This window comes from Manis pentadactyla, chromosome 13 (genome assembly GCF_030020395.1).
Source record: "Manis pentadactyla isolate mManPen7 chromosome 13, mManPen7.hap1, whole genome shotgun sequence".
NCBI classification, from domain to species: Eukaryota; Metazoa; Chordata; class Mammalia; order Pholidota; family Manidae; genus Manis; species Manis pentadactyla.
The window spans coordinates 22046873-22060077 of record NC_080031.1 but is presented as its reverse complement, the minus strand read 5'-3'; the positions used below and the strand labels follow the sequence as shown (position 1 = coordinate 22060077).

Sequence of the window (13205 nt, the reverse complement as noted above, 5' to 3'; positions counted from 1 at the left end):
ATGATATCGCAGGTCATTGATTTTATTGACCTGCTGTACACCTATGGTCCTGATAATGGTCCATACTTGAACTGTAAATGCCCACTTTTGGTTCTCTATGTCCTGTTTCATCTCAGATCTTCCAGAAAGCTAACCCTCTATTATTGCAGGCTGTATTAGTTTCCCTCCGAGGCTTCAGAAAGAGTGAAGAGCACAAAGCAATCAGTGTTTCCTGGTCTGCTCTGACTACAGCCTTTTTGGGCCTCCCAGGAGATAGTGCCTGACCCAAGTTAATGCAAAGGTGGAAAGTAAACACCTCGGGGAACTGGGACATTATCATGAACAGTGGCCTGGCAGCATTTGGCCAGGGTTAATTTAGAAATGCCATTGGGAATATAATATTTACAGCTCTCAAAAACCTATTAATTTTCTTGTTGTCACTTAAAAGTTTGTACTGTACTTCAAAACCAAATTTTCTTCAGGGCTACACTTAAAATAGATGATCCCAAGGACCCAAATATTTGTGTTAGCTTTATAGAAAGGTATTTAAAATACCTTTTGTTTATCTTTTAATTTGAACTATTAAATTAAATGGCATTCAACATTTCTAGCCTGATTTCCTGAGGGATAAAGATGCACTTCTCAAGAAATAGCATGGCTGATAGTTTTAGTGAATATTTGTAGTCCATATTTGTAGTCCACTTCTCTTGCAAACCAAAAGAAGGTATAAGACATATTAAGATTTCCAAAATATGTTCAGAGTTTATCTGGTTGTGTTTGAATTACTGCTTTATAATTCTCCATTTTATTGCAGTTTCTGATACTGGAAATGATTTGGCAGCGTGAGTCTCTATAGTGGAATTCTTGCTGATGTAGTGTAAAACTAACCTGCCCGCCTTTCAGGGCTGATGGTAGAGATTTACCCATGTCACTTTTGCTTGAGAAGGATCCCACCAACCATGTGCTTGGCTAATTATATGCTACTTATATTTATTCTACATAATAACATTCTAAGGGCTGTAACTGTTCTTACACCATCTGATAATTTGGTTACTATAAAAAGTTTAGCATGCTTCATTGTAATTATCCACTACTGATAAGTAGAATTCTGGCTAATAACAAGAGTTAAAGCAATTTCAAGTTTCATCAGAATCAACTAAGATAAGTTTATAGCATGCAAGATTCTGATATGCTAAAAGAAAATTAGAATATGCAATGGAAACTTTAATTTAAATATATAGGTTTCCGTACTTATGCTGACAATATAACCTAAAGGTCATACAGAATTTCTATTCAATACTAAGAAACAAATGAAGTAAATTTTTACTGTAGTTTTGTAGTGGAAAAAATTCAGGCTAATAACTGTTAAGAAATGCCCAAAGTTAATCATTCTATCATCCAGCCAACTTAAGTATTTTCACTAACATATTTTTGAAAATGAAGCATACCTGATTACACTTGTCGAAATCATGTTGTGAAATAATTTTTTTCTTTTTTTTTCTATCGACTTGGTTGTATAGGTTGGCATGACAATTTCTTTAGTTGCTAAACTACTCAACATGAAAGAGTGCAAAAGGGAAATAACTCTGTGATAAGAACCACATATGTAACTGGGGTATTTCATGTTACCTCAGGTATTACTGGTCAGGAAGGTTCTGAATTATGTAGTGATATCTTAACTGAATGGATGAAAAAATGAGTTTTAAAGAGATTAAGCAATTAGCTCAAGAATCACGCTGCTCTGTTTCTTTAACATTCCTGAACATTTCTACCTCATTCTCTGCTTTGCCTGTTCTAACCGTTTGCTCACTAGTTGCCTGAGAGTCTTTGTTCAACTGTGACCTGCATTTTTACAGAAGTTTTCCTTAATATTTCCAGAATCAAAATGCTGTTTTTAATGGCAACGATTCTCTTCTCCTGACTTTTCCCTTTTCTGTCTGCTAACAGCATTGATCCTATCGCGTGTGTCCTCGGAGTACAGTGTGGGTGTTAAGTGACTGTAGATTAAACACCAATGATGGGCCAGAAAACAGGCCAGAATCTTCATTAAGGAATGACATTTTAGTAAGAGTGGAGGAAAATTCTTTCAAAATGATTTAGAATCAGAGCATTCTAGAATACATGTTTATATTCAATACTCCATATCTCTTAACACACCTAAATACTCAGAAAGTCAGGCTGGGTATCTGGTAACCCATCCTCTTGCATATTCTTTTCTACTCAAATGAGGATTTAAAACAGTCTTTTCATTGCTGTCCTTCAAGACACCCTTCACCATGCCTCTCAGCTCTCACACATGAAATGTAGCCCTGAACTGAGGGAGAATCCCATTTTCTGATACTTATTTCCATCCGATGCAGTCCTCTTTCTCACCAACCAATGTACCATTTCCTCAGCCACTTGTCCTCCATGGACATCTGCTACCCCTCACGTGTGACACCCGAACTGATCAGTGACCTGCTAGTGAGAAGGAAATGCATTTCTTGTGGTGACTGCACGTTACAGGTCTTTTCCTTGCATTTCGTTGGGAGCAGCAAGGTCTTCATGTCACTGTCATGGCCTTTGACCACTGCGTGGACGACTGCCACCCTCTCCACTGCATGCTCATCATGAGCAGGACAAGGTGCAATCCCCTAGTCACGGCTGCCTGGGCTGGTGGGGCTTCCATTCCTTTCCTCAGCTTTCTAAGATAATTGAGCTGCCCTTCTGTGGTCCGAATGAAATCAATCACTGTTTTTGTGATGTTTTTCCTTTGCTGAAAGTTGCCTGTACTGACACCTAAATCACCGGTGTTCTCGTGGTTGTCAATTCAGGAACAGCCACCATAGTGACATTTGTAGTTTAATTTGTTTTTTATGTTGTTATATTATTCACTTTAAGAAATCACTCAGCTGAGGGAAGACACAAAGCCCTTGCTATGTGCCAGTCTCATATCACTGTGATAGTTTTATTTTTTGCACCTTCGATCTTTGCCCATCTTAGACCTTCAACCATTTTCCCCGAGGAGAAAGCATTTGCCCTGTTTTACACCATCATTGCTCCTGTGTTTAATCCTTTAACCTATACTCTGAGAAATTCAGAGATGAAAAATGCCATGAGAAAGTTTGGTGTCAGTCGTTGTTTTCAAAGGAAGCACAGAGTTAATCCAAAGAAGTTTACTACTAAGCAACTTTACAAAAGAAAAAGGCTAAATATATGTGGAAAAGCCAAAAACTATTTTATAGGTTTATATTCCATCACTATTTAATAGAATGAGTCATAGAATTAGGGTTTAGAAGTTTAAAGTAATAACTAAACAATACTAATTTTGCTTACCAAAATTAATTGGAAACTTTGCTAATTTTGTGGAGTAATCAGATAGGAGACAGCAAAAAAATGAGTGAATGCCACATTTTAAGGAGAAGGGAGGACTGAATAGGGGGGACACAGAGGATTTTTATGATAGTGAATCTTTTCTGTGTTCTACAATTGGGGATAACATGTCATCACGCATGTCAAAACCTATAGGAAGCAGAACACCTAGAGTGAACCTTCGCATGAAGTACGAATTTTGGGTGATAATACGTGTTAATGTAGGTTCATGTATTTTAGTAAATGTGCCACCAGAGGGATAGGTTGTCCCTTTGTGGGGGACAGAACTATATGGAAACTGTGTTTTCTGCTTAATTTTGCTGTGAACCTAAAACTGCTCTAAAAATAGTTTATTAATTAAAAAATACATTGTGGTATAATAAAGCCAATTATCTTGTAACTGGAAAGGAGAAAAGACTCTAATAAAGTATGTCTAGAAAACTAGAACACAATTTCATTAAAGATATTGCATGCATGCTTGATATGACTTTTTTAAAAAGATCTCAAGAAAAAGGAGAGAGAACAAAATAAGAAAGAAGGGACTGGATAACAGGATTTTATTAAAAGGAAGATAATTAAAATATTGAAGAAGTTTTAGAATATGTAATTGAAATGAAAGAGACACACTCATGGTGGAGACCCTGTACAAAGAGATATCAAAAACAGAAAAAAAATGAGGGACATAAAATTGAGAAAATCTATTAAAGCAGAGGAGTTGAAAAATTATTTTCTCAATAGTTACTTATAAAGAAATAAAAATATTGCCACATTTACATTTATCTTTGCAAGACAATCACAAAATGTCAGGTTAGTTTAAGGTTGAAAGAGAATGCTGAAAATAACTGATTTTATTAGCAGATAATTTGTTTCATTGTTTATGAAAAGGAAAAATAAATCCCCCCTATTTAAATGGGCTCATAGCGTAAATAACATATGTGGTTTCTTGAAAAAAAATAAAATGTTTTCTAAAAATTCCACATAACATCACCTTTTTTTATCTGTATATAATCTTCACACATCTCATCTTAGAACTTCCTTTATGTCACTCAGTTATGCCTTAATTAAAAAACAATTGATATAGAAAGACCAAAATTGAACATATATCTTCATGCGCCTATGAGGGAAGGAATAAAATCCAGCAGAGTCTCAACCCCTATAAGGTTTTTTATTTAAAAAGAGTTTTTTAAGAGCAGTTCTAGATTTACAGCAAAATTTAGGGACAGGAGCAGAGAGTTCCCATACCCTCCTGACTGCACACATGTCCGTCCCCTCCCCGAAGAGTGGCACATTCATTAGGATGGACTTTGACACACTGTTATCACCCAAAGTGAGTAGTTTATTTACAGTACTGTTCCCTCCTGGCGTTGTATATTCTATGAACTTGCACAAATGAATAATGACATGAATCAACCATTATGGTATCATTTCACTACCCTAAAAATCCTTTCTCTATACTTATTCTGTTCAGCCCTCCTCCCCATATAACATCTTTTTTCTTATTTATTTTCTTCATTAAGGAGAGTAGGGGCTTGAGGAGCACTCACAGTAGAACCCTTTCCTACCACAGAGAATGCTGCAAATCAAAACTATGAAGTCTGTTATCATTTGGCATTTTTCCCCAAGTGCCACAAAATTTTATTAGCAGGAAATAGGACTGTGGTATAAATTAAGTCCATCCCTAAAATCTATTAAGATTAATCAGGTACTTTCTAATCATTTTATTTTTATTTTGTTTCTATTGATATATTTTATGTATCTATTTTCTAGCCTGTGGTATAATACCCAAAAACTACAAAATTATCTGTCAAATAAATGTACAATGAACTTCATCAGCTGTTTTGCTCAATGTATGAGTGTATGCATAGAATATTTAAGAAATATTGATGATTTTATATGTGTAAATTAAGAAACTTTGCCTGTTACCATATGATTTTATTAGAAATTTAAAAGCCCACTGTTACTAATTTTTATTAAATGAGTACCATAAGCTGCTAATAAACACTCCTATTACACAGCCACAATGTTTCAGTACCATGAATATCAGAAGTCATCAGGCTTGAAGAAGTTCAGAATCTCGGGTGGCGTCCAAAGGGAAGACTGGCTGCTAAAGCCGCTGTCACCAGCAGCCGCGACACAGCTCCGTGTGGCTCCCTGCTTGGTCGCACTCTCCCTGCTCCTCACCCTGTTGCCATTTCTAGGCACCTACTGAGAGGGCTGACTTAGACACTTGCAGGATATTCCAGTGTTCTCTTCAACATCTGAGAGAAGCCTATGAATATGGCTCCATATTCCAAATATCCCAGGTTTTCAAGCATTCCTAACTTCAAATTGTTAATCCTTTCCTCTGTACATAAATCATCAACTTTCCCAGAACATTCTGATTTTTCTAAATAAATGTTAGACTAGCTTCTTCATCTGAAAGTGCACAGAGTAGTTTATTTTACTTCATATTCTGATATTTTATTATAAAATGAACTATGATCTGAATTGGGTTCACTTCAAGGAATATTGGCAGCTGTTTACATAAACCCTCTTTTCTCAAGGCCCTGGGACCATACTACAGGGAGAAGCCAGGTTTTCCTTAGGCCTTAGGCTTCCACATTTCAGTCCAGCTGGTGTCTTAGAGCCACAGTGATGACAGTTCATTCTCACAGGCACTGAGTGTTCAGGTGGTCCTGAGGGGATGAAATATGCCAAGTGTGTTGTGGTGGCCAAGAGTTTAAGCTCCGGGGTCAGAAAACCCACTGTGATATTTCAGCTGTGTGACCTTGATTAATCCACAGAAAGTGCCCAGCTCAATTCTTGGCATGAAGAAAGTATTGTGTGTTTGGCTGTGTTGTTCCTCTTGGACTAGAGGTGCATTTATCATCCCAGCAAAATTAAATTGTGGTTGCTGGTAAGAATTGGACCAGGCTCCTCATCCTTGACATTCAAGTTTTTAACCATTGTGTTGCATTTTCTCTCCAGACCAGCAAAGGCATTTCTACTCCTAAATGTAACTTAGAAGAAAAAGTGCAGGTGTTTGGTCCCCTCAGCTCCCAGGCCACCTTTTGATGAGGAGAATGAAATCGGGATTTTCACTCTGGATGCCACTGGTGCAAGGCTGGAGATTCCTTCCCAGGAGCAAGGTCATTTTTAGTAGCATCAAATATATGATATAATTGGGAATATATCTCACAAAATAAGTGTATGAAGTATGAATGAAAACTATAGAACTTTGTTGAATGAAATCAAAGAAGACCTTTTTCAAGGACAGCAATTCCATATTCTTTGATCACATGACTAGACTTCATCAAGATTCTGTTCTGCTCCCCCATAATTAATTTAAAAGAAATCCTCTGAAAAAATAATAAAAGCCATTCTTTTTCCAAGTTTAAAGGATTATTCTAACTTTTATATTAAACATGAAAGGATATAGATTGGCCCACACAACTTTATGAAAGAACAAACTTGAAGAGCTTACATTGCCTGAATTAAAGGTATAGTATAATGCTACACAATCAACATATTGTGACATTCTCATAAAGGTAGACAAGCAGATTAGTGGAACAGCCTAGAGAATCTATACTCGTACCTTTATGATCAGCTAATTCTCAACAAAGGTCTGGAGGCAACTCAATGAAGAAAAGATAGTCTTTCCAACAAACAAACATCTATTTGTGCATCTTTTTGCAGAAAATGTAAACATCCACTTATAAATCTTTTGTAAAATTTAGTTCAAAATGGATCCAAATCCGAATATAAATTAGAAATTATAAAATCATTACAAGGAAACAAATAAGTAAATCTTCATGATTTTGGACTAGGTGAAGGGTTCTCAGGTAGGATGCCAAAACTGTGAACCTAAAAAAGAAAAAAGTGGCAAATTGCACTTGATAAAAATTAAAACTTTTGTTGTAAGAATAAAATTGTTGAAAGGATGAAAAATCAATTTTCACACTAGAGGAAAATATTTAAAGGTATATAGTTACTAAACAACTACTATCCAGAACATATAGAAGTATTTCAAAACTCAGAAGAAAATGAACAACCAATAAAAAAAGGGTAAAATTTTTTAACACATGTCTCATCAAAGAATATATGCACATTGCAAATAGTAACACTAAGGGATACTAAACATTATTTATTGTTAGGTAAATATAAAAATCCACCATGATACTGCTACATGCCCACTCAAGTGGCTAAAATAGAGTGAACGTTTGAGTGTTTGAAAGGATGTGGAGCAATCAGGACCCACAAACCCCAGAACTAGGGATGAAAATGGTATAATTACACAGGAAAACAATTTGAAAATTTCCTTGAAGTATTAAATATACACTTCTTGTCTGATCAGACATTCTACTCCACACTTTTTCAAGAGAAAGAAATCACTTTTCCATAAAAAAAGATTTGTCCATGAATTACTGTAGCAGATAATTAGTGATAGCCAAGATCTGGACACAGTCAAAATGTCTAAAATTGTGGAAATAGGTAAGCAAATTGTGGAATTTTCATACAATAGGATGCCCTCTGACGTAAACAGGAATGTGCTATTAATATTCACAAAGACATGACTGAATCTCAGAATACATAAACTGGGTGAAATAATCCAGATCTTGCCTACGAAAAGCAGCTCACACTATATGCTTCCGTTCCTATAAAATCCTAGAAATTGCAAATGAATCTACTGTTCCAGAAAAAGATCTGTGTTTTCTTAGGCAAGAAAGAGAAGTGGGAAGATAGATGGAGGGGCACAAGGAACCTTTGGGGATTGGTATGTTCATTATATCAATTTCTCTGGTGGTCTTATAGGTATATATGTAGGTCAGGCCCTTTGAATATTAATTATGTATTTTGCATTCCAATTACATTTTTATATAGATTTCAAAAATATATTTCCTTGGAATTGATCCTGTTACTTCTTCTCTGGCCATCCTGGAACTTCTAGATTAAGAAGGAAATCCAATGACTATTTGCAAGTTATTTGTTCAAGAATACACCTTGTAGATACTGTGCAAATTTGCTGCCTTCCATTATTTGGAAAATTGAAAAAAATGTAATTTCATAAATAAGTTCATATAACTCATAAAACAAACTCTAATAAGGGAATTAGGAAAGGATGAATAGACCAAAATTAACTCTCACCAAAGTAAGGTAAGATGTCCTGAGACAAATTCAGGAATTGGGATTGTAAATAAGGCTCTTGCATGTATCTCTAAGGAGTATCCCGATATGTGTGTGCCCAGTGTGTGGGGGGGATAGGTGGAGATATGACCAGCTATCTCTTTCTGTGTAATGACACAAGCTAGCTTAAGTAAAGCATGCAGGTATTATGTTGAAAATGCGCAATCAGTAAAACACTGGGTTGTGATGGTCTTGTTGAAATGCTAGAATTTCTCATTTCTTCAAGGTTTCTTAACTTTCAAAACCTGTTCGTCTAGGTACTAAACATGTAAAAACCCATTCCGTTCACTCACAGAAGGCACAGAGTCGTTTTTCTGCAATTTAGTAACTCTTTGAGCTGGTCTTCTAACCTCTAGAGGTTTGTGTTCTTATTGGCACCATAGAGCTAATATTGCTGATGTCAAAATACACACTATTGTGAAATGGAATTATAAGGAACCTAAACAACAAAATAATCTGTCAGTAAATTGAAATTATTATTATTATATTGTACAAGATAACATCCTATAAAAGTTAATATCTGGAAGTTTTACAGGTCTGAAGAAAGTTACTAATATATGGATTTGCACATGATAGAGGGGAATTGGTGAGCTGAACTTCCATGTGTACATTGGGGCTGAGCCTATATAACCTGCAGATATGAACACACACAAGCAGAATAAAAATTATTTGAGTGCAGATTTCCCATGACATTTTTATTATATTGTATTGCCTTGATAGCATATAAGACACATGAAATTTCCAAGAAAAGCCATGAAATATGAACAATTCAAATATCTTTTGGCAACTTCTATCTTCCTTTATTGTTTACTATCACAAACTTAGATTAATTTTAAACAATAATTTTGTCTAGTACCTTAAATGTAAATAGGAGAAATGAATCAATTTGTTGATTTTTCACAACTTCAATCAGTTAACATTTTCTCTTTACCTGAATAGTGTTCAAGCATTCTTTCCTTTAATGTGCCTGAAACTATATTAGTTTCAAATGTCTGATCAATAGTGTTTGTTCACATGGTAAGGAAGATTATTTTTCAAGTCAATTAAACAATACAAGCTGATGTATTTTCAATAAATTTTCATTCTTGAGGATACACTCCCAAATGAAACAGAGTATTTGTTCTGATCAACCTGGAAGGAGAATGCATCTGACCCAATGGATAAACACATGCATTTAAAAAAATCTCAATCATAATATAAGCTGGTCACAGGGATGGAAGTGCAGCATGGAGAATATAAACAAGTGTTCTAGACCATCTTCCTATCTTGACAAATAGTAACTGCACCAGTTGGGGTGAGGATTTAATAATGTGGGGGACTTTGAACCACTGTGTTTAGACTTAAAACCAAAATAATATCATGTTATCAACTATTCTTCAATATAAAAAAGTGCAAAATAATTGTTTTTTAAGAAACATGAATAAAACTTACCTCAAAAACATAATTAACAATAAAATATTTTTTCTAGATCAAACTAATATTTTAATATTCTATAATCACTATGATAATGTTGAAAAGTATTGTTTTCCCCTTTATAGAATTATTTACAATAGATTTCAAGAATAAAAAAAATAAAAAGAAGCATAAATCTATCAGGAATAAATAATATTTAATTAGTTGTGTCAATTCAACTTTTGGTAAATTTCACATTGTTGTTATATTTTTTATACAGATTAATGTTTTATTTATTTTCAGATATTTAATCCATCTGGTTATAATATATGGCAATTTGAAATATACGGAGAGAGAGAGGAATATTTCGGAATTCATTCTTTTGGGGCTTTCTTATCACCAGAACATACAAATACTTTGCTTTGTGCTCTTCTTATTCTGTTATGCTGCCCTGTTGGCAGGAAACCTTTTGATCCTTTTCTCCATTCAATGCAGCCCTCTTTTCAACCCAGTGATGTACTATTTTCTCAGCCACTTATCCTGCATGGACATCTGCTATACCTCTAGCTTTATACCCAAATTAATTGCTGACCTTCCATGGAAAGAAAAACCATCTCCTATGGTAACTGCATGTTGCAGGTCCTTACCATGCACGTCTTTGGAGGCACTGAGATCTTCATCCTTATTGCCATTGCCTTCGATCGCTACGTTGCCATCTGCAAACCTCTCCACTGCATGACCATCATGAGCAGGACAGGCGCAACCTGCTAATCGTAGCTGCTGGGGCTGCGGGGGCTGTCCATGCCTTTCCTCGGTTGTCCAGGACAACCCGATTGCCATTTTGCGGCCAAACGAGATTGGTCACTATTTCTGTGGCATCTTCCCTTTGCTGAGAGTTGCCAGTGCTGACACCGACATCACTGCTGCCCTCGTGGTTGCCTTCTCAGGTATAGTCTCCTTAATCACCTTTGTTATCTTATGCGTTTCTCATAACATTTTATTATTTACTTTACGAAATCACTAAGCTGGGGAGATGCAAACCCCTCTCTGCCTATGGGCTTCATGTCGCTGTGACGTGTCATTGCTTGCACCTGTAAGCTTTGCCTGTCTTAGGCCTCCTGCTCCTTACCCTTTGGACAAGACATTTGTTCTGTTTTACACCATCATTGCTTCTCTGTTCAACCCCTTCATCTGTACTCTGAGGAATTCAGAGATGCCGAACGCCATGAGGAAAGTTTGGTGTCAAACATCATTTTCAAAGGAAGCACACAGTTAATTGAGAAAGCTTACAACAAATCAACTTTATAAGAGAAAAGGGCTAGACATGAATGAAAAAGCCAGGAACTATCTCATAGAATTTATGTTACACCAACTATTGTAAGTGGAATGAATGAGATAAATAAGAATTGGAAATTTAAAGTGATAGCTAAACAAATATGAATTCTCACATCCCGAAATTAATTGGAACTTAATTTTGTGGAGTATTAAAATTCCTGTAGAAAAAAACCATCTGGGCCAAAGCAAAGAAGGCATTGTTATATTGATCCATGAATTATAAAGAAGAAATATTTTTTAATGATAATCCTATTAAGAACTCTGGGCTTATACACCAGGCCACATAGTGACACACATTCTGTAGTAGTGGAGAAATTGAAAGCTAGAATTAAAATAATATCTTTAAATTAATGATAGAATATTAATTTATACATCCTCTAGCAACATTCAGAAATCAGTTGTGAAACAAAAATTCAGTATAGTAGAATCTGTTTTAAACTGGTTCCTGGAGGTCAAATATCCTTACTTCACATTAAGAAGAAAATCTACTTAAAACAGAGCAAGAATCAATAATTCAGGTTGCTGGAAACATTATTGTTTCACTGATTGACCAAAATATAAAACATTTTCCATAAAGCATAAAGAACTGAATAATAACATATAAGTGCTGACAAACCCTACCTGCCTAAAATTGATAAGTAAATGTCTAGTCATTGAATGCAGAACAAAACAACTTTCCTACTACAAGAAGAAGAAAATAAACTAACAAGAGACAATTAAGGCTCAGTGTAAAGACAAAGCAGAAAGCAAGTACATTTTGGCTGAACATGGATGTTTATAGCTGCTTTATTCATAATAGCCAACCTTGAAAGCAAACAAGATGCCTCCCATAGATGAGTAAATGCAGATGCCCTTGCATAGGTGGTCCATGTGGACAATGGAACATTATCGGGCGCTAAGAAGAGTGGGCTATTAAGTCACAAAGCCATGTGCAGGAAACTTAAATGCATATTACTAAGCAAAAGAAGCCAATCTGAAATGACTCCATACTATATTATTTAAACTATATGATATTCTAGGAAAGCCAAACAATGGAGACATCAGAAATGTCAGGTGTTTGCCCAGGGTTTGGGGGAGGAGGGCTTGATAGGAGGGGCAAAGAGGACTTAAGGGCAGGGAAACCCTCCTGCTGCTGCAGTTGTGGCTATTTGTCATTATTACATGTCAAAACCCGTAGGTCATACAACAAATACCAAGAGTGAACCCTAATGTAAACTGTGAATTTTGGGTGATGATGTGTCCATGTAAGTTCCTCTGATTGTAACAAATGTACCACTCTGTTGTGGAAGGTTGGTGTGTCTGGGAGCAGGAGGCATATGGAAACTCTCTGTACTTTCCATTCAATTTTGCTGTGAACATAAAACTGCTTTAAAATATTAAGCTTATTATTTAAAAATACACATTGTGGCACAATAGATATATCAAACTATCTTGTAACTGGAATGACAAGACAGCTGAAAAAAGATTTTCTAGAGAAATCAGAAGAAAGTTTTATGAAAGGCCTTTTTTGCATGTTCAGTAGGATTTAAATAAAGATGCCTGAAGAAACACAGCAAGTATCATTAGAAGATACCAGCTAATAGGATTTTTTTTAAAGGAAGATAGTTAAAATACTGGCAACATTTTAGGATATGTAAATACAATGCAAAAATTATAATCATTCTGGAGGCACTGGAAAGAGAAGTATAAGAGCAGGAAAAATGACAGGGGAGGTAAAATTAAGCAGAACTGTTAGAGGAATTGGACAAATTACTGTCTCAATAGTTCTTAATAATGAAAAAATATTTCTTGGGTTAAATTTTTTTGCAGATGTTCTATGATGTTTAATTACTTATCTGGAGCAAATAAAACTGTCACTAAAAGTGAAATAGAAGTTCAGATAACTAAATAATAGATTCATTTTAAAGGACTCTTAAAAGGTGATTATTGTTTTCATTATCATTTTTTATAAATATTGAAATTTCTTACCTAGTATTATTGGTGAT

General features: G+C 35.3%; 2 pseudogenes; both read left to right on the top strand.

Moving 5' to 3' along the window:
- LOC118919679 (olfactory receptor 4P4-like) lies at positions 1 to 3226 on the top strand (annotated as a pseudogene).
- Positions 3227 to 5350: 2124 nt separating this feature from the next.
- LOC130680479 (olfactory receptor 4P4-like) lies at positions 5351 to 11161 on the top strand (annotated as a pseudogene).
- The last annotated feature ends 2044 nt before the right edge of the window (positions 11162 to 13205 follow it).